The sequence below is a fragment of the Mauremys mutica genome, chromosome 1 (assembly GCF_020497125.1).
Source record: "Mauremys mutica isolate MM-2020 ecotype Southern chromosome 1, ASM2049712v1, whole genome shotgun sequence".
Classification (NCBI taxonomy): Eukaryota; Metazoa; Chordata; order Testudines; family Geoemydidae; genus Mauremys; species Mauremys mutica.
Genome location: NC_059072.1, coordinates 305493878 through 305515250, shown reverse-complemented (window position 1 = coordinate 305515250; position 21373 = coordinate 305493878). Strand labels below are relative to the sequence as shown.

General features: G+C 42.3%; 1 long non-coding RNA gene across 3 annotated transcripts in view; it reads right to left on the bottom strand.

Moving 5' to 3' along the window:
* The window catches only part of LOC123347634, a 33025-nt gene extending 12273 nt beyond the window's left edge, over positions 1-20752 (bottom strand). For 2 of the 3 annotated variants that reach the window (XR_006573105.1, XR_006573103.1), the window contains exon 1: positions 20550-20683. This is a non-coding gene — a long non-coding RNA (uncharacterized LOC123347634). The other variant, XR_006573106.1, reaches the window with a different exon arrangement.
* Between the last annotated feature and the right edge of the window lie 621 nt (positions 20753-21373).

Below are 21373 nucleotides of genomic sequence, written 5' to 3'. Positions count from 1 at the left end.
CATATGATTTATATTATGTACTTAGAAAAGTACAAAGAGAAATTGGAAGAAGTTTATCTAGGATCTGAAGGCTCAACACTGTTTACTCAATATTAAATTCATGTAGTAAGCATTGTCTAAAATAAAAGGAAAGATTCCCTGAGATCAAAGAGGCATTAACTATCTTAGGCTATGTCTACACTTGTGCTAACACTTGGTTAGTTGACCATGCACATGCTCACTCATGTTCCCCGTACCCACCCTGAGTGTCCACATAAATCTGTCTTCAGCCGAGCCTAACAGTGTGTACACCCAAGACCACACTGCCTCTTTTGTTACACAACATTAGCGCTACCATTTCAAAAGAGGTGTCAGGATTCCATCCCCACTCTGAACTCTGGGGTACAGATGTGGAGACCTGCATGGAAGACCCCATAAACTTATATTCCACCAGCTTAGGTTAAAAACTTCCCCAAGGCACAAATTCCTTTCCTTGTCCTTGGACGGTATTGCTGCCACCACCAAGTGATTTAAACAAACATTCAAGGATGGGCCACTTGGAGCTCTATCTCCCCAAAAATATCCCCCCAAGCCCCTTCACCCCCTTTCCTGGAGATGCTTGAGAATAATATACCAACTAATAGGTTAACAAAGTGAGCACAGACCAAATCCCTGGTTTTTAGGACACTGAAAATCAATCAGGTTCTTAAAAGAAGAATTTTATTTAAAAAAAAGTAAAAGAATCACACCTGCAAATTCAGGATGGAAGGTAACTTTACAGGGTAAATAAAAAGATTTAAAGTACAGAGGATTCCCCTCTAGGCTCAACTTCAAAGTTACAAAAACAGGAATAAACCTTCCTCTTAACATAGAGAGAATGCACAAGCTAAAACAAAAAATAATCTAATGCATTTCCTTGCTATTACTTACAATTTCTGTAATTTTAGATGTATCATTTCAGGATCTGTTTAGGAGATATTTTTTCCTGTCCTGGTCCCTCTCTCTGTTCGAGAGGGCACATGCAAAGAGAGCACAAACAAAACCTTCCCCGACCCCAGATTTGAAAGTATCTTCTTTCCCCATTGGTCCTCCTGGTCAGGTGCCAACTAGGTTAATTGAACCTACAGGTAAGTGATTCAGTAACTCTGGCCAGGAGGGATTTATGTTACTGCATATATAAAGGTTGTTACCCTTCCCTTTATATTTATCACAGGCCGTATCCTAGGACAGTGTGCAGAGGAGATGCTCTAGGAACCGCGTTGCTGTGTGGTGTTGGTGCTATCCCACACTGTCACACATTTTTCAATGGCAATTCCTGCTCACCTCTCATTCCTGCCAGGCTGGGTGGAAGACATGAAGCAACTGGATGACAGTGTGGTTCTGCTCCTGTCTGCAGGAGAGATGTTTATGGAATAGGTGATTGGCAAGATGCAGGATGGACTCTGGGAAGAACTTTCTGACATGCTGAAGTTGACTGACTTTGAAGGTCAATGACAATCCATACAGGTCCCATGGAACAGACATGGTGAATGCTGGCATTGCCATGATATGGGTAGCATTCTTTTCCCCCTTTGGAAGAAGATGAGAAATCCCCTCACATAACGCACTTTCCTGTTGATACTTTTCAGCATTCTGGGAATGCCACTGTAGGTTCTCAGATAATTTTTGCAGCCTCTGATGAAGGAGCAGAGGCTAATAATGGTAAAATACATGTACTAATGTTTTTTTAAAAATTGAAATTTTCGAAGTATCATAAGCAGATGGGGACAGTTCCTTCCAGGACCTATGTTACCAGTTTGCAATTGCTTCTTAAATGTCTGATCCAACAGTTGGAGAACATATGAGGTTTTCAACGTAAAAAAATTGAAAACAGAAGTGGCTCTCCAGTCCTCTGGAGGAGATCCAGCAATCTATGCCAGAGAGATATTTCTGCTAAAGTTCATCCCTCTACGTATTGCTGAAGGGGTCAGGGGGGTTAGTCTACTATGAAGGTGGCCCAAGCAGATTTGCACTGTTGGTGAATCTCAGACCCAACTGGAGTTTTTGCTACACCAGGAATTTGCTGAAGTATGCTTACAGGACTGGGAGGCAATTTGACGGTATTCTCAACTAGCATACAGAGTTTCCATGGAAAATAGAAGAAAACCATGAATGCTGCCCACCCCCAACAGCATCGCCAGAAAATCTTGTGCCTGTACATGGCTAACAGAGGTGAAATGGACAGAGAAAGAAAGACACTTCAACTGTATTTGCTTTCCTGAAGTTTCAGATCAGCACCACAAGCCTCTTGCCCTCCACAGCAATGGGGCACCACACTATATTTTTTCCATTTGCCAGACCATATCCTTTTCACACCCCCATTTCCACCAGCTTGTGCACCATTGCTCGGTGAGGGGAGAGGCCAGGTACCGGGGATAGGGGCGGTAACATTTTTTGTAATCTTCCTAGAAAGGAGAAAGGACTGCTGTGATGTTCCTTGGACAACCAGAGGATTCCCTTCTCCTTCCCAGACCTATCCTGCCCCCCCAACCTCAACCCCCTTCCCTTCAACTTGGCTCCCATTTGCAAGGGGTTGGGAGACAAGCACAATTGTCCTAGTTGATGGGAGTCATCAAGATTCTAAACCACCATTAATGACCCACACTTTGCAAAACTACAGTAGGATCTCAGAGTTATGTTTTATATTCCTAGTTTCAGATACAAGAAGGATACATTCATACAGATAGGATGAACACACACAGTAGATTATAAGCTTTGTAATGATACCTTATAAGAGACCTTTTGCATGAAGCATATTCCAGTTACATTATATTCATGCTCATTAGCATATTTTCACATCACCATATGGAGTACAACATCACACACCTTTGCTTCCTGCGTACTGGCCAAGAAATGCAGACACAGGGGTGCAATGATTGTTTTTTTAAATGATCTGTTTTAAAGCTTCTGCCAAATGCATAATAGTGTTTCATGTGAAATTAATAAAATCATTGGTTTATGGCAAAGTGTTGCTCAGGGACTGTTTTGGGGTGGGAACTGGGCTTAAAAATCAGGAATGTAGCACCAGAGCAAGAGGAGATATTGGTGGGGAGGGTGGGGATCCAGTGTAACTGAGAAGCCTTGGGTTATTATTCCTGCCATGGCTTGTGGTCCTCCTTGGATTCTTTGCATCGGTCTTCATGGTTGAGGATGTGAGGAAGATCCCCAAACCTGAGCCATTCTTTTTAGTTGACGCATCTGAGAAACTGTCACAGATTGAGGTGTCATTAGAGATGGCTTGGAAGAAATTGATAACTAAACAGTAATAAGTCACCCGGACCAGATGGTATTCACCCAAGAGTTCTGAAGAAACTCAAATGTGAAACTGCAGGACTACTAACTGTCATCTGTAACCTATCATTTAAATCAGCTTCTGGACCAAATGACTGGAAGATAGCTAATGTGATGCCAATTTTTTTTAAAAGGGCTCCAGAGGTTACCCCAGCAATTACAGGCCAGTAAGCCTGACTTAAGTACTGGGCAAACTGGTTGAAACTATAGTAAAGAACAAAATATATTCATTTATGTGTCTGACGAATTTGTTGGGGAACAGTCAACATGGTTTTTGTAAAGGGAAATCATGCCTCACCAATCTCCTAGAATTCTTTGAGGTGAGGGGTCAACAAGCATGTGGATAAGGGGAATCCAGTGGATATAGTGCATTTAGATTGTCAGAAAGCCTTTGACAAGGTCCCTCATCAAAGGCTGTTAAGCAAAGTAAGCTGTCATGGGATAAGAGGGAAGGTTCTCTCCCGGATTGGTAACTGGTTAAAAGATAGGAAACAAAGGGTAGGAATAAATGGTCAGTTTTCATAATGGAGAGAGGTAAATAGTGGTGTTCCCCAGGGGTCTGTACTGGGCTCAGTGCTATTCAGCATTCATAAATGATCTGAAAAAAGGGGTAAACAGTGAAGTGGCAAAATTTGCAGATGATACAAAACTACTCAAGATAGTTAAGTCCCAGGCAGACTGCAAAGAGCTACAAAAGCAGCTCTCAAAACTGGGTGACTGGGCAACAAAATGGCAAATGAAATTCAATGTTGATAAATGCAAAGTAATGCACATTGGAAAACATAATCCCAACTATACATATAAAATGATAGGGTCTAAATTAGCTGTTACCACTCAAGAAAGATTTTGGAGTCATTGTGGATATTTCTCTGAAAACATCCACTCAATGTGCAGCGGCAATCAAAAAAGCAAACAGAATGTTGGGAATCATTAAGAAAGGGATAGATAATAAGACAGAAAATATATTGCCTCTATATAAATCCATGGTATGCCTACATCTGGAGTGCTGCATGCAGATGTGGTCACCCCATCTCAAAAAAAGATATATTAGACTTGGAAAAGGTTCAGAAAAGGGCAACAAAAATGATCTGTTTGCCAGAAGTTCGGAATGGGCAACGGGATGGATCACATGATGATTACCTGTTCTGTTCATTCCCTCTGGGGCACCTGGCATTGGCCACTGTCGGGAGACAGGATACTGGGCTAGATGGACCTTTGGTCTGACCCAGTATGGCCATTCATTGGGGGTGGGGGGTGTTGCTCAACTGGCTCCTCTAGGTAGAGGTGCAAAATGACATGCTCCTCATCCTCCAGGACATCCTCCATGGTCTCTACTGTCTCCTTGCCATGACCCTCACTGGCAACCCATTGGACAAAAAGAAGCCAGCAGCGTTGTGACGAGGGTTGTGAGCCACTTCCTACTCTATACTGGGAATCCTTGTCAGCATCCAATCCAGCTAGTCCTAGAACGGGCACTGTCAGAGTTCCCTCCCCACTCTGAACTCTGGGGTACAGATGTGGGGACCTGCATGAAAGACCCCCTAAGCTTATTTCTACCAGCTTAGGTTAAAAACTTTCCCAAGGCACAAATTCTTCCTTGTCCTTGGATGAGTACTGCTGCCACCACCAAGTGAGTTAAACAAAGATTCAGGAAAAGGACCACTTGGAGCTCCTGTTTCCCCAAAATATGCCCCCTCAAGTCCCTTCACTCCCTTTCCTGCGGAGACTTGAGAATAATATACCAACCACATAGGTAAACAAGGTGAGCACAGACCAGACCCCTGGGTTTTTAGGACACTAAAAACCAATCAGGTTCTTAAAAGAAGAAACTTTATTATAAAGAAAGCAGTAAAAGAAGCACCTCTGTAAAATCAGGATGGAAGGTAATTTTACAGGAAAATAAGATTTAAAACTCAGAGGATTACCCTCTGGGCAAAACTTTAAAGTTACAAAAAACCTCCCTCTTAGCATAGGGAAAATTCACAAGCTAGAACAAAAGAAAATCTAATGCATTTCCTTGCTTTACTTACAATTTTTGTACTCTTAGATGTTTATTTCAGGTAGGGGTTTAGGAGATGTTTTTTCCTGCCCTGGTCCCTCTCTGGCTGGGAGAGAACAACAAAGAGCACAAACAAAAACCTCCCCCCACAGATTTGAAAGGATCTTCTTCCCTTACTGGTCCTTTTGGTCAGGTGCCAACCAGGTTATTTGAGCTTCTTAACCCCTTACAGGGAAAGGAGGGATTTTATGCTACCCTTAGCTGTATGTTTATGACAGGCACATATGATAATCCCTCCCAGAGTGACTGTTCTAGTCTTTTGCCTTCCTGTACAGGAGTCTCAAGTGCTTTATACTTTCCTGGCAATGGGCAGGCTCCCTAGTGATTCCACAAATTCTGCAGACTCTCTCAATGGAACTCGCATCTGGTTTATGAGCTCTGCTCTGAGTTTCAGTTATGGTCAGACACACCTACTGGGTCCAAGTGTCTGCAAAGTTTATAAATTCTGCAGAAGCAGAGTACCACTGGGGACCAAGCGATTAATAGTTTCACAGAACTAAACTCTATAGGTTCTGTAACCCCATTATAAGATCTGCAGGAGCAGAGCAAGCCGAACTCAAAGACCCAGCAGCTCCTTCTGAGGAATATAAACACTGTAGAACTAGAGACCATGGAGTTCTTATATAATCTGCATAGACATGAGAGAGGACTGGGACTTTTGTAGCTTGGTAAGGCTCTTCCTGTACCTATGGGGATGGACATATTAGAAATGCATAGATAGGTTAGGGGCTGGAACTTCTGCAGAGCATAGAAAACCTACAGGAACAGGATAACAGTCAGTTTCTGTCTAGCAGAGCTTCTAAACCTCCCACAGCACAAACATTCTCCAGCCAGGGCCAGCTCCAGCTTTTTTGCCACCCCAAGCAGCGGGGGGGAGGGGGGAAATGATTGAGCTCCCGCTGAAGTGCCGCCGAAAAAAACCAGACGGAGTGAAGGACCTGCCACCGAATTGCTGCCAAAAACTAATGCGGAGCACTTGATCAGCTGCTGAAGTGCCACCAAAGACCCAGACGTGCCACCCCAATACCAGACGGAGTGCCGCCCCTTTCTATTGGCCGCCCCAGGCACCTGCTTCCTTTGCTGGTGCCTGGAGCCGGCCCTGTCTCCAGCAGGAAGGGAAGGACATAGTAAAGTCATAATGCTGAATTTGCAACAATCCAATAATTTCTCAGAGGACAGATTATGATGTCATAAGAAAAGGACTCCTGACTTTACTCCAGAACTAGACACAGGTCAGACAGGAGAAAGCCTTTCCTAAACACACATCTCTCTAGTAATAGCAAAGGGAATACAGAAAAATATCAGCATGCATTCATTTTTATGTAAAAGTTCTCTTTTTAATAAGGTTTTGTTTTCTAGTGGAGATGCAGTGAGCAGGCAATCAAATTATAAAACATTAGAAAGCTCAAAGTAATGCAACATTCGTCTGTTTATCTGGGAAGGTATGAGATTACAAACCTCATTCTCATGACCAAGATCGCAATGAGACTAGCAAATGCTATAGTATGGCTACTGCTTTGTTAGAACCTTGACCAATAATCAGAACAGTTTTATAAAGAAAAAAATCTGGCCTGAAAAATGTGTTTCTTTTGGGATAAAACAGCAAAAACGAGTGGATGAAGAAAACAGTATATGTAATATATTTAGAAATCTGTAAAGCAATTAGTTGTGTGTCTTACATAATTGAGTTGGATAGGGCCACATTTACATGGACTAAAAATTGCCTGAGAGACCTAAACAAACAGGAATACTCAATTCCCCAGTTAATTGTCATATTGACATAATCTCCTGCAATACTGCAGGGATCTGTATTGTCTGGTGTTTTTAACATCTTCATGAATGTGGGAAAAGGAGTAATTGGCATGCTAATGGCATGCACAGGAGGAGTTGCATTTACCACTGAGGACAGAGACATATTACATAGGTACCTTGTGAGATTAGAAACTGAGCAGAAAAAAAGCAGACAGATTCATTCTGGAAAAATGCTGGCTGGTATACTGGAGGTGAAATAGTTCTATATACACTCCCTGAGAGAAAGAGCAAAGCAACAATACTGCAAATGATCTTGGCGTAGCAAATCAGACATGTTTTGCAAAGTGGGATGGCAAAAAAAGGCCAATGCAAGTTTGGTCTGTATATGCAGGGGCATCATATCTCTGAGCAGGAAGATTATTGTCCTGCTTTACTTAGCTCTCTTGGAAACACATCTGGAATAGAGTTTTCTTTTCCAGGAACCACATTACCAGAAAGATATTGACAAGTTGGAGGGAGTTTAAAGAAGAGCAACAAAGATTAGGAGGCTAGAGGGACTCGTGCACGAGGAAAGATATTGCAAGCTAAATAATTTAGCTAAAAGACATCAAAAAAGGGATATGGTTAAGACTAAACAAGTTTGAAGGGTGCCAAAACCAAGGATGGAGAGAAATGTAGAGTTGTAAAAAGGAGGTATAATTAGTAGTAATGGAATTAAATGAAGACAGGGAAAAGGTAGGACGAGTATCAGGAAAAACTTCTTCTCGGTGAGATCTATTATGTTGTGTCATAATCTCCCAAAGGAAAGGATTGAAATCTGGTCACTTAGGACATTTAAAACTAGACTGAACAAACCACCAGAAGAAGCTATGCCTCAGTGAACAACCCTGAATCAGCAGGAAGATGGATTAGGTGACCTGTTAGGTCGTTACCATATCTCACTTTTATGACAATTCTGGATTGAAAAATAGACTGTTGCAAATTTAATCTTTTTAATACATGGGTAATTTCATTTTTTGTAGCTTTCCCTCAGCAAAGAAGCAAATACCAAAGGCAATCTTGAGTGAATAATAAATAAAGAGACAACACAAGAGGCTTTTCTACCATTACTTCTTAGTTCTCTTTTACAGTTTGGGACCTGACTCAATCCCAGACCCAGATCACCAAACACCTGCTTCCAAACTACTCCTAATTTTGGTGGGTATGAACCCCCTTTCTACATATAGCACCTAGTAAGGAATTTTACTATCACCTGAGCCCTTCAAGTGGCAATCACAAATATCTCCCATCTCAGCTGACATAAAGATCAGTCTCATGGAGACTTCTAAAGGTATATCTTCATGGGAATAAAAGACCTGTGTCATGGCCATGGCTGGCCAGGGTCAGCTGACTTGGGCTAATGGGGCTAAAAATTGCAGTGTAAACATTCGCAGTTTAACTCTGGAGCCCAAGCCAATTGACCTGGGCTTTGAGACTTGTGTGTGTGTGTGTGTGTGTGTGTGAATTGCAGTGTTGACTTACTCTCATAGTATGGCAGCTCTTAAGTGAAATTAGCCTACTAAATAATCTTTGTAAAAAAAAAAGCTAGTCATGAGCAGAAGGGAAAAATAAAAAATCCTGTAGAACCCTCAAAGGAAGCTCAAGGATTCCATGCCAGCGTTGCATCCACTAGACTATATGGACATGGGTAACCACCACCTGAGTTTCGTCAAAATTCACACATTTTGACCTAAATGATTTCCCGGATTTTCACATGTGCAAAAAACACACTCACCCAAAATGTCTTTTCAGTTTAAATTTCCCTGGGGGAAAAAGTCTCTCCACAAATGTTTCAGAAAATGAAATTTGTGGGTTTGAAATCTCCAGAAATGGACTGGCAAAACATTTCTCACAAATCTTCACATTTCCCCTCTGCCCCCCCCCACCAGTTTCACCCACAGCTACACAGAATCTTGATTGTAATTGTCCAAACAGCGCAACAGAAAAGCACAAGAAGACAATCGTATACGATGGAGGTAACCGGCTTTTGGAGTCTGGATTCTTTTCAATCAGAATTATATAAACAAAATGCACATACTGCACATTTGTGGAGTTGCACTAGATCAACTGCAGTAGGATTCATTGGATGACTTACTAGGATGTGATGCAGTTGCAGTATACAAATCCCCATTAACCAAAAACCTAGTTAGAATACCGGTGAGGTTGCTTTGGTGCAAAGCCCACCAATATAATCTCTGAAAAGCAAGATCATCAACCTTTTTTCATATGCAACAACATCCACATGTCACACTATACAATCACTCAGGCAGACTCCACACCTCCCTGCTACACAAAAATGAACTGATTTTTGTGTGACTTTGTATGTCCATCAGGAAAAAAGCAGCCTCTGGCTGACTGTCATATGGTCTCCTGTGTTCTTTGTACTGCTATAAGAAAACTGCTATATAAACAATATTAAACTCAATCTAACTCTGAAAAATAAATAAAATGAAGACCAGAAAAAATAAGATCTCACATTTTAACACTCTCTGCAGGGGCTATGAAAATGTAGTCCTTGCTGATTTGTGACTGGAATGTAGGAAGAGTGACTACCAGAGATGGTTGTAATTGGATTCATTCCCTTAACAATGTCTTTTGAGTTTTTCTATATACATATTCTATATTTTAGATAATATGCACAAGTAGTATATTGCATTTATGGTAGATACTATAGCTTCAGGAGGAATTATGAACTGATACCTTACTCAACCATCTAGCATTTATGAATATAATTTGTAAATATAATAAGCTAAACTCTGCTCTCACTTATGCCTTTTCAACCCTAGGAATTTCAGTGGGGTTTGCATCGTTATAAACAAGAGCAGAATTTGGCCCTGTATCTTTATATATTTTAGTTCTTTATAAAAAGATGCACTGTTTCCCCAATGTCTGGTGAACCAAGTTTGATGATTTCAAGGATATTAAAACATTATCAATATTAATATTTCTATAGCCCTTTTCATTCTGCATAATCCCACTGGGCTTTAAAAACTAAATACATACACAATAATTGAAATGCAAACATATTTACAATTGTAATAGTTTTCAGTAAATCACAGTAAACTGTCACTTTAAAGGCTCAGGGCATTTTCTGTTCCTGCTTGCAGTCTAGGGACCTCTGCAGGGAAGCCCGTGGTCCAGGTCTAGAAGCAGTCAGTTCTGCTGACAGACAACCTAGAGTAAGGTTGAGGTGAGTGGTACCTCTCAGTTTTAGTGAGCAGCCTGGTTTGTCTCTCTGGTTTGGGGTTCTTGTGTATTATCATTCTGAATTCTAAGAAATAAAAGTGTTATAGTGCAGCCTTCCAGCAGGAGTATTTTATGTTTTTATTGACCATCTTTGTGTATGCTGTGAGCATAACATTTATGTGGAAAGTGACAGCTAACTGGTGCACATCACGTTCCACAGCAGTCATTATTAGTGATCTCAGGTGCACAATGGAGCAGTTAAAATGTAATTTTCAATTAAAGTGCTCAGATAAAGAAACCTGTCTGGTAACAGGTGGATCATGTAATAGAAGGGTAAAACAAGGCAGTGATCATATAGACATGTTATCTGGAAGGAAAATACCATCAAATGGGAGAAGGGAATGGAGGAAGAGATAACGTTAAGAACAGAGCAGCTGGATCGGGCATCTTGCAGACAATGCTAATAAGTCGGCAGGTGAATGGAAACACGAGAAATTAACATTTTTAAAAAGAGTGCTCTTAAATCTTTTTCTCCCAGAAAAATGTGATAAAATTGAGACTAAACCTACTTAAAATGAATCATGTTCTCCTTTATGATTTTACAGCACCAAACACACTTTACAGAGCTCTACAGATAATGTTTGTTTTACAACCAAAGATAGCAGCAAACAAGCTATAGTCAAAAATATACCACAGTTTTAAAAAACAAAGTCAGTTCTGAAGACTATTTACATTCAGATTGTATACATGTCACAGATACGGTTTATTAACTATTATGATTATTAGGATTATTATAGTGCCTAGGGGCCTCAATCATAGCCAGGACACCATAATGCTATGCTCTGTACAAAACATAGAACAAAAAGATAGTCCTCATCCCAAAGAGTTTATAATCTAAGCATAAGTCAAGAGACATCTAATGGGTACAGACAACTAGATGGGGGAGGACAAAGAAACAATGAGACAACACTGGCCAGCACAAGGGGCAGTTGTAACAGCCCATCAGTGACCTAACCATTGTCAAGTTTCTTGTAGGTGTAGTAGGAAGAGATCCTGAGACATAAGCCCTTGTATTAGAGGCCTGGTATGAGGCAGGACCTGCTCATAGAATTTGGCAAGAATAGAGCTAATATTGCAGAAATATACATTCCTAAGAAGTTCTAGTCACAGAGTGCTCACGCAAACACATCCTGATATTAAGTGGTACCCGATATTAAGAATGGTACAAAAACATTCCCCAGGGATAACAGGAACACACTGACCCCTCCTAAAAGATAAGGTCATAACATAAAAGAGAATAAAAATTAAACCAAAATGAATTTTAAATACAGGTTTATGCAAATACTTTGAGGGTACTACACTTTTATGACACTTGGTTGTGTTTGGGGGCCAAAGGTGGAAACCTGTTGAAATTGTTTGGTTATTTTTAAATATTTTTATTAGGACATTTTGATAACTATATTTAAAAATGCAAACAAGTTTGTAAAAACCCAAATAAGAAATTGACATTTTCTTACTATTACCTTTACCTTGCAAACATCTATCAACATCTAACCACAATAGGCATCATGGAAAAGGGAAGTTCTAAGGAGAATAATGAGGTCGCTTTGTGAATGTTTACGAGGGACTCCTCCCAAAGGTGAGGGGCAGCATGGGAGAAAGCATGAAGCTGTTTGTTGGAAAATTTAACAAGCAGGTGATGGAGGCTGGCATCATGGGCCAATCAAAGGCAGGAGTCAACATCTCTGTAGTAAATGAGACATAGGGCGGGGATTGGCCTTGAAAGTGAAAACAAGTAGCTTATGTTGGATGCTGTATAGAAGTGGGGGTGGAGGGATGCAAACAAAGGAGTGACATGGTCAAGCAGCAGAAAAAGAGAATGATCTTTACAGTAGCATTCCGAATGGATATAAGGACAAGACTGAATTTTTTCAAGGCTAGCGAGAAGAATGTTGCAGAAATCAAGACGTAAGATGAGGAGAGTTTTAGCGGTGTGGAGGGAGGAAAGGCATATCTTAGAGATGTTATAAAGAAAGAATCTGCAAGATTTAGATATAACCTGGATGTGAGAACCCAGGGAGAGATCCAAATCAAAGATGATGCCCATGTTATGGGCCTGAGTCCAGGAAGGATGGTGATGATGTCCACAGTGATCAAGAAAAAAAGGTAGTGGGGACAGCTTAATCTTCCCCTAAGAGCTTTATTTCAGCCATCTAGAACTTGAGTTGATGGCAGGGGCGGCTCTAGCCATTTCACCGCCGCAAGCACAGCAGCATGCCCCGGGGGTTGCTTTGCCGGTCGCCGGTCCCGTGGCTCCGGTGGACCTCCCGCAGACGTGCCTGCGGAAGGTCCGCTGGTCCCGCGGCTCCGGTGGACCTCCCGCAGGCGTGCCTCCAGATGCTCCACCGGAGCTGCGGGACCATCGGACCCTCCGCAGGCATGCCTGCGGGAGGTCTACCGGAGCCGCCTGCTGCCCTCCCGGCGACCGGCAGAGCGCCTCCTACGGCATGCCGCCCCCAGCATGCGCTTGGCATGCTGAGGCCTGGAGCTGCCCCTGGTTGACTGTAAGATAGCCATGAAGAGATGTCAGAGAGATGGGCTGAGGTTTTTGTTTGGGCAGAAGGAAACAGATCTGGAGTAGAGAGGTAAGTCTGTGAGTTGTCAGCATAGAGATGATAGTTGAATGTGTGTCTGCAGATGAGATTACCCAGAGATAAGGGGTGGAGGGAGAAGAGAAGGGGACCAAGAACAGAGTCCTGTAGAACCCTCACAGAAAGTTGGAGGTGGAATGAGGAGGATCCTCCAAGGACATGCTGAAGGAGTGAATTGAAAGGTAGGAGGAGAACCAGGAAAGGATAGTCACAGACCAAGGGAGGACAAGATTTCAATACAAGCATGATTGACAGTGTTGGAGGTAGAGGAGGATGAGGAGAGGAATTCCAGACAGCAATTGTAAACAGCTCATTCAATGAGCTTAGAGACAAAGGGGAAATGTGACAGTAGCTGGAGATGCATGTGAGGTTAAGTGTAGGATTTTTAAGATGGGAGAGACTAAAGCATGTTTGTATTGTGAGGGAAAAAGCCAGAGGACAGTGGGAAATTAAGGAGAAGAGTAAGTGAAGGGATGAGGGTAGGTGAAAAGAAGATCAGGAGTTAGTAGGGGTCACTGAGTGGTTTATTCAGTGTGAACATTTTTAGAATACATTTGCTACAGTATACTGTCAAAATCTCATCAATTCAACACTTTTGGCTTCATGCACTGATTAAACTGACTGTGTTTTTCCCCTGAAGAACTAAAGGAATCACACAAGCTTAAAAGAAGGGTCAGTAGGGAGTACTGCAAAATCTCTCTTCTAATCCAAAGTGAAAGTGAGAGGAAGAAAGAGTGATGGAAAGAGACCATGGAGGAATATGAAGTCAGGTACATTGTTGTTGGTCACAATTTAAACTGGTCCGTGACACTGGATGGGAGAGGGACGCACACGCTGTGATGGAAGGTTTAGAATATTCAGGCGAGATTTTTAACCGTACACTTGATGAAAATGAATGTTCACTCTGTTAGTTGTGATGCAAGGTAACACGCACAATCCCAATTCTGTAGTTTGATTTGTGAAAATAATATTTTTGTGTGGGGGGGAAGAAATGATTATGTTTTGTTTCCATGACTGCTGCTGCAAAGTTACTCAAGGCTATAGCCCTGTTCCCGTTGCAGGCCAAAGGTGAAATCCTGGACCTATTGACGTCAATGGGAGTTTTGCCATTGACTTCAAGATTTCATCCCAAGGCTCTACATATTATACTCAGGTACCACAGTGATGCATGCTATGTAATCAGACAGATAGGTAGATAAATATGTAGGCCCAAACACGGTTACTGAGTGATTCATTTCATTCTGAGAGGGTGTCTCGTTCAACAGTAGGCTCCACCTTCAACACTAGGCTCCACCTTGCCCACGTGACAGGCTCCTGACTAACTGGTATGCCAGAGGGATATTATTCCATGGTATCCTTTCATCTATTGAGGTAGCCAGGACAGAGCTGCAGTGCACCACAATATGCAGCAGCCACTAGTGATGCTTTGAAATTCAAATTGTGTTTCAGTGAATGTTTTTGAAACTCATGGCAGCTCTGGTGGCCAATGGGAATTCCTCCTCCTTTCAAACGACTGGCTGAAGAGATGCTACAAACACAGCTCTCCAGCTTCCCAGCAGTCTCAGCTGGTGTCCAATTGGGAGCCTCCAGGAAGCTATTTTTCAAAGGCATACTACACTCAGCAGTCACCTATGCTGTCAGTGACATTAGTCAGTTTGGGCCTCAATTCCCGCCATTGCAGAAAATGAGTAAACCCCTTTGTTTCTACAAGTGATACCCTGGAACTCTATTGGGGACAGACAAAAGGAATGGGTACAGATAGACTCAAAGAGGTGCACAAGATTCCCAGAGAAGATTTTCTGTTTTTTTTTAAAAAACAGGCAGTAGGAAACAGATGTAAATTAAAAGCAATGTCCACTCTTGAAAACAGCTTTCCAGTGGACTCAATATGACAGGGAAGGCTTTTTAATTTTTTTTTTATACTAGACCAGAAAATGGTTCATGTAGGTGGCCTCTGCCAACAGCATTGCAAGCAGTGGCAAGCCTCAGGGACCTCCTACGGTGAAATGCCTATAGCCATGTATTGCCTTAATCTCACTCTGTGGGAGCCTGCTGGGATATATGGAGCCCAGATCATGCTTTAATTTATCACTGATCAAAGAGTACTTTACTGCTTGGGGCCTGCTGCCTGGCCCCATGTGCTGGAAATTAACTTCTATTAAAAAGTGTCTAAAACATTATATTTTTAATTGTGTTGTTTCATTCCAACAGCCAAGCTAGCCTGCAGAAAAGTCTCAGCCTGATTTTTTGGCTGGAGGGCTTCCAGACATTTCAAAGACAGCCAGAATCTTTATTTTTCAAATTTCAACATATTTTTCACACCTTTAACAGAAGGGAAGTTTATCATCTAAGAAGAAAAGAAAAGTGCACACAGGCAGTGAGATGATCACACAAATCCCCCGCAGTAATTAAAAAAAACCATTATCATTCTAGTTGTAGAAAATCCTGCTATTCTATCTACATAATTCACATTTTACCATGATAAGCAATTCTGAGTTTTTCAGAGAAGGAAGATCAAACATAAGATAATTTTAATATCTGAAATGCCACGGGATCATAACCTCTATTTGTATGGGGGTGGACTCAGTGATAGAGTTGGTCTTTTCCATCTCTGAGTCCTAGGATCCTATTAGCAGGTATTCATCAGAGCACTAATGAAACAATTCAGGCCAGTGAGCTTCTGAAGTCTGAAAGCTGATGCAAGAAAATAACATGTGCTGGGGTAACATTTCTCTGTCAGGAGCTCCCTTCCTTTATGATTCACAATTCATAGATTCTAAGGCCAGAAGGGACCACTGTGATCATCTAGTCTGACCTCCTGTATAACACAGGCCACACAGAACTCCCCCAAAATAATTCCTAGAGCAGATCATTTTAGAAAAACATCCAATCTTGATTTAAAAACTGTCAGTGATGGTGGGATCCTTCTGTTTTGTGAACTCACCCTCTATATTCAATATATTGTCCAATCTACAGAAGCTGCAAGCATGGTGTATTTGGCCTTTGAATAGTACACAGTTGCAGGAAGTGCTAGGCAATGTCCACAAAAGAAGAAGCTGGGAGGAGGGGATAATTACTATTATTTGTTAAACACTGACTGTCCACTCAGTGCTGTTCAAGACATGTCAACGCTGGAGGTGCAATTTCCAGTGCTGATCGAACTAGAGTGCTAAAAATAGCAGCATAGCTGCAGCTACACAGACAAACTGCCTTGAGTACCTAGGGTCCCAGGCAGTAGCGTACTTACAGCAGCTATCCTGTCCCACTGCTCATGCCACTGTGACTACACTGCTACTTTTAGCATGCTAGCTTGGTCAGTGCTGGCAGGTATACATCTACCTGAACTGCAAATCACACCTCCAGCTCCAGTATAGACATAGCCACACAAAGCGACACAGGAACCAAGCCTATAGCTTTGAAGTCAATGGCAGCAGGATTGGACCCACAGTTCCTGCCCTGAGGAGCAACAACCTACATAGGCCAATGCCACAAAATGCCCTGGGAGATTCAGAGAAAGGTTCTGTCTTGGTGTGAGGGTATATTTTTCATTTATCAGTATTAGTGTGTGTGCGGGGGAGGGTAACAGCATTTTCACTGGCATGAGTTAATGTTTGTGAGGTCTGAGGAAAAAGTAATCTTTGAAGAGAGATTTGAAAGAAGAGGTAGTGGTGGCCTTTTGTACTGGGGTAGGTAGGATGGTCTAGGAATAAGGAAAGCATGGAAAAAAGATTGTAGACAGGAGTAAGAGGAGACAAAAAGTGATATTCAAGGAAAGATACATTTGTAGAGTGAAGCTGGCTGGGGAGGGGGTGGGAGTTGCAGAGAGATAGTGCTAGAGATTAAAAGCAGAGATATAGAGAATAGATTTCTATAGAGGCTTAGAATCATAGGACTGGAGGGGACCTTGAGAGGTCATCTAGTCCAGTCCCCTGCACTCATGGCAGGATTATACAATCTAGACCATCTCTGACAGGTGTTTGTCTAACCTGGTCTTAAAAATCTCTAATGATGGAGATTCCACAACCTCCCTAGGCAATTTATACCAGTGCTTAACCACCCTGACAGGAAGTTTTTCCTAAAGTGCAACCTAAACCTCCCTTGCTGCAATTTAAGCCCATTGCTTCTTGTCCTATTGATGACAATCTTGATGACAAGGATGAGAAGCTTGTGCTGTATGCAATGGGTGAGAAGAAACCAATGGAGAAATTGAAAGAAGAAAGTGACATGGTATGAGCAGGTGAAGAAGATTGTTATAGAGTGCCAAAGGACAAGATGGGAATCAGGGAGGACAGAGAAGAAATGGTTGTACTAACTGAGGTAGGAGATAAACAAATAGACGTTTAAGTCATAAGGAGCAAGAGGGGAAATGACTGGATATTTTGAGATGATGTGCTGAGACAAGTAGAAGGATTTACTGTCAAACAAACACGATCACTGTATCTAACTCACAGGTGCACACGGCAGGAGCTGGGACCACTGCTTCTGGTCCTAAAGCACAGACTCTAAGCTTGAGCTCAAGGAGTGGTAGCAAAAGCTAGTTTCTTAACATCCTCCATGAGCCAGCTATTATCTGGTAACATACATTGCGCACTCCCTTATATAAATGAAGCCACTATGTTGCACCAACACCACCAGATGAAAAAAATCACAAGAATAAAATGCTAAAAAGTCTTCTGCTTTGGCATCTTTCAAAATGTTTCAGCCTTTGATGACAAAGTATAGTAAATAAAGCCTGCTACAGTGATTTTAAGTAAGATGTTTGTACCTTAACATTTATGCACACTAAATATTGTCAGTATAGGTGTGGATGGCATCCAGAAGTTAAGACCTGAGCATCATAGGGATTTTACATGCTTCCATAGATGAGAACAAAAAATGTTGCCACAGTGCGCCAGCTGCTTAATCTGTGCAAATATTTAAAATGTGAGTCAATTAAATACAGATTACAATCAGGCCTGGTTAATCCGTGCTTATTTTATTCCTATCTCCTAGCATCAAAAGATTTAACTGTTAACTCATTTCCTAATAAGAATGTATCACTCACTTATTAATGTTAGATAGAGCTGGATGAACTGTTCATTAGGAATCTTAAATTTTCTCAAAATGAGCCTGGATGTGGAGCTCACTATGATTCTGAGACAGGAAGAAGTAACGAAATCCATGACTTCTCTGGTCATCTGATTTCCATCTCTCTCCTGAGTTGACCTCCCCAAGAAACCTTGTAACACCTCTAAGCACCATAGGATTTCAGCAGAAAGGTCCTGCTGGCTTCCTCTCCCCTCCTGCAGCCTCCTGGGTGGTTCCTTCCTGAAGTCTTCAGGGACATTGAGAGACATCTTCTGTTTTTCAGGGCTACATGAGCTGGGGGAGTGGGAAATTCTGTTCCCCCTACCATACTCAGCTTTTCTCTGAGCCCAGGAGCAGGAAGCTCCCATTAGGCTTAAAGTGGCAGCTATGAAATGCAATGGGATTCCCTAGCAACTATGTGCTAAAAATTATGGGCCGCTCTCCTTTTCCCACACTGTTGATATGGAAACCTAACTACTGCACTAGACCTTGGAGCAGGGATGTCAAACTCATTTCATATGGTGGGCCTAATCTGATACCCTGCCACTCCGTGCAGGCCATATTCAGCAAAAGTTATTAAAATAGATAAAGATAAACCACATTGGTAATTACTTACATTTGTCTTTTGACTTATCTTGAAATTTCCTTTTCTCTGACTTGCCATGTTGGGGTATCTACTCTCCTGCTGGCAGTTAAGTGCTCTTCAGTGCCATTTACCCTCACCCAGACACATACCAGCTCCTACCAGATTTATACCACTCCAGTGCCTCTTAAATACAACCAAAATGGTTCTACACCTGCAGACAAAGTTTTGCTGGATTGCTGTGCTCGAGTCTGGACTATGGGGATGTGATTTGTAGAGTGCACCAGTATGTTGCTCTCTAACTCCCCCATACAGACCCTGCTGGCACACACTAAATGTTCCTTATTGTGCAGTGATGTAGGCCTGTTTGAAAAAGGACATCAATACACCTTAGTAGGGACTACAGGTGGAGTTAGAGCACAGCAGACTGGCATCCTCTACAAATCACAACCCTGTGCAGACTTCAGGGACATGCAGGCAAGGCCAAAGGTTCACAGGAATCCCACAGGCCAAATGAAACTGTTCTGTGCTCCAGATCTAGCCTGCAGGTCATACATTTGAGGGCCCTGCCTTAGAGGGTGCTCTCCCCCACTGGGCTCAATGCAGAGCATGCTACAGTTGGAGAGAGTGAGTTTTTCTCTCCTGTTGCCATGTGTGCATGTGAATCTCAGATCACGTGTTGGCCTGATGGAATACCCTGAGGATTTCTGAGAGGGTGGTAGTGGCCCTGAATGGTGGCCTATGCAAAAACAGATGATGGAGGAGAAGTTTGCTGGTACCTCTGTAAAAGCCCTTGGGGAGGTTACAGGGATACCTAGAATGGAGATGGGACATTTGCTAGGAGGTTTGAGCTGTTGAACTTGAACCTAAATACAAACCTGAAGAGTTTTGCTGCCTGCTAGCTTCACTGCAAAGCTTGACTTGCGAACATCTTAATGAAAACAGAGTTCACACAGGTCTGATCACTAGAATTGGTTGAAGGCAGTCTAACTTAAAAAAAATCATTAAAAAGATGGCCCTTTCTCAAAAACAATTATCTGCAGGAAAAAGTCAACATTATTGAAATTTTGTCATTTTCTATGTTTGTCACTGAAATGAGCCAATACATTACAATGGAATTTTGTTAATACATTTAGAAAAGTAACCTGAACTCTGTGACCTGTCAGTAGGGCATAGTGAAATGTTTGCAGCTGATGGCAAATACATCTCTGTTCAGAAATACCTACACTTCTCCAAAGTGGCTGATCCTATCTTTAAGGGAAAAGAGCTCTGAATTCTTTTATATAGTTAATAACTGCCCTTTAAAAATTTCCACTAAATCAGGCAACTGAAATTCTACAGTAATTAAGTGGGAGTCACCTACTATAATTTGACTATACAGATATAATTCTAAGGCTGTGTGCTACTTCAGTTCTATTAATTATCTGTTCCTTGGACATATTCATGATAAATGCTACTACTCACCTCTTTAATTTTGAAAAATGTGCACTTTTCCCTGTGTACTTTCTTTTGAACAAGGCAAGTCTCTTTATAATGGTATGGGCATGCTTCATTTCTGACCATAAGAAGTCCTTAAATTAAGTAAGGAATCAAGTCACAGAAAGGAGATGTAGACTAAAAGCCAAATTCCCTGATGGGCAGGGCGGGCTCTGAGGGAACCAGATATGGGTCAGTAGATGGTGCCATCCCAGGGCACCCATCCATGGCCTGGCGTAGCCCTGGATACATCCTGCTTCAGTTTCTCTATGAATCCCCTGAAGAAATTTACTCACAACTGGAAGTCTTTAAAGCAATATTTCCCTCTCTTGGAGTCTAGTTCATTAAACAGCCTTCCAGCTCCCTGAAAACCCATTTTGCTGTCCCACCCCCAACCCCATTAAGTGTAGGGTTTTCACAGACTCACTTTTGGAATGGAGTCCTTCTTAAAATCCTTACTCCCAGCCTGCATAGTCTTCGCGGCTTAAATTCAGAGGGGTTTCACAGCACCTCAAAGCTATGTCCTTTTAAGTTCTGGCCTGCAAACTACCTCCTCAAGTTAGCAGTTGCATAGCCCTACCTTCCTGGGGCTGTGTGGTGACTGACATTCTCTGCCGGCCCCCAAGTTCCCTGCAGCATCTTTCCCTTGATTGGCTTATACATTCCTTTTGACCCACCTTCCCAGTTATGTCATCAGTCTCTTAATCTTTCCCAGGTGGGTCTAGTAATGCCAGACACCTATGTGTGCTTGGTTGGGAGAGAAGAGAGTCTTGCCCCACCCACTTTACAAGGCTTCCAGTCCCAGGCTCTTAGAGCAGTGGTGGTCTGGGTATTTCCCTACACCTTCCCTCTCCCAGACACTGGTGGGATTCACAAAAGTACTGTACTTTAGTGCCTAAACTCTAGACTTGGTGCCTAAATCTGGGGTTTAGGCTCCATTGCAATCCACAAAACTCCTGCCTAATCCTGTAGTCACTTAAACTCATTCAGTGCCTAAATTTCCCTGGGCACCTGTGTTTCTGCCTCTGAGCATGCCCAAGGCTGCCTCACTCCAGGTGTCCTGATACCTATCTCTCTCCTAAGCCCAGAGTGATCCACAAACAAGGGGAAGATAGGCATTTGCCTGCCTATCTCACATGCATCCAATAGGCATGCTCAGAGGCAGTCTGGATTTAGGCAGCCATCTCTGTAGAGAGCAGGGCTTAGGGCACACCCCTCTCTTTGGCATTTCCCATTGGCTGGTTTAGGCAG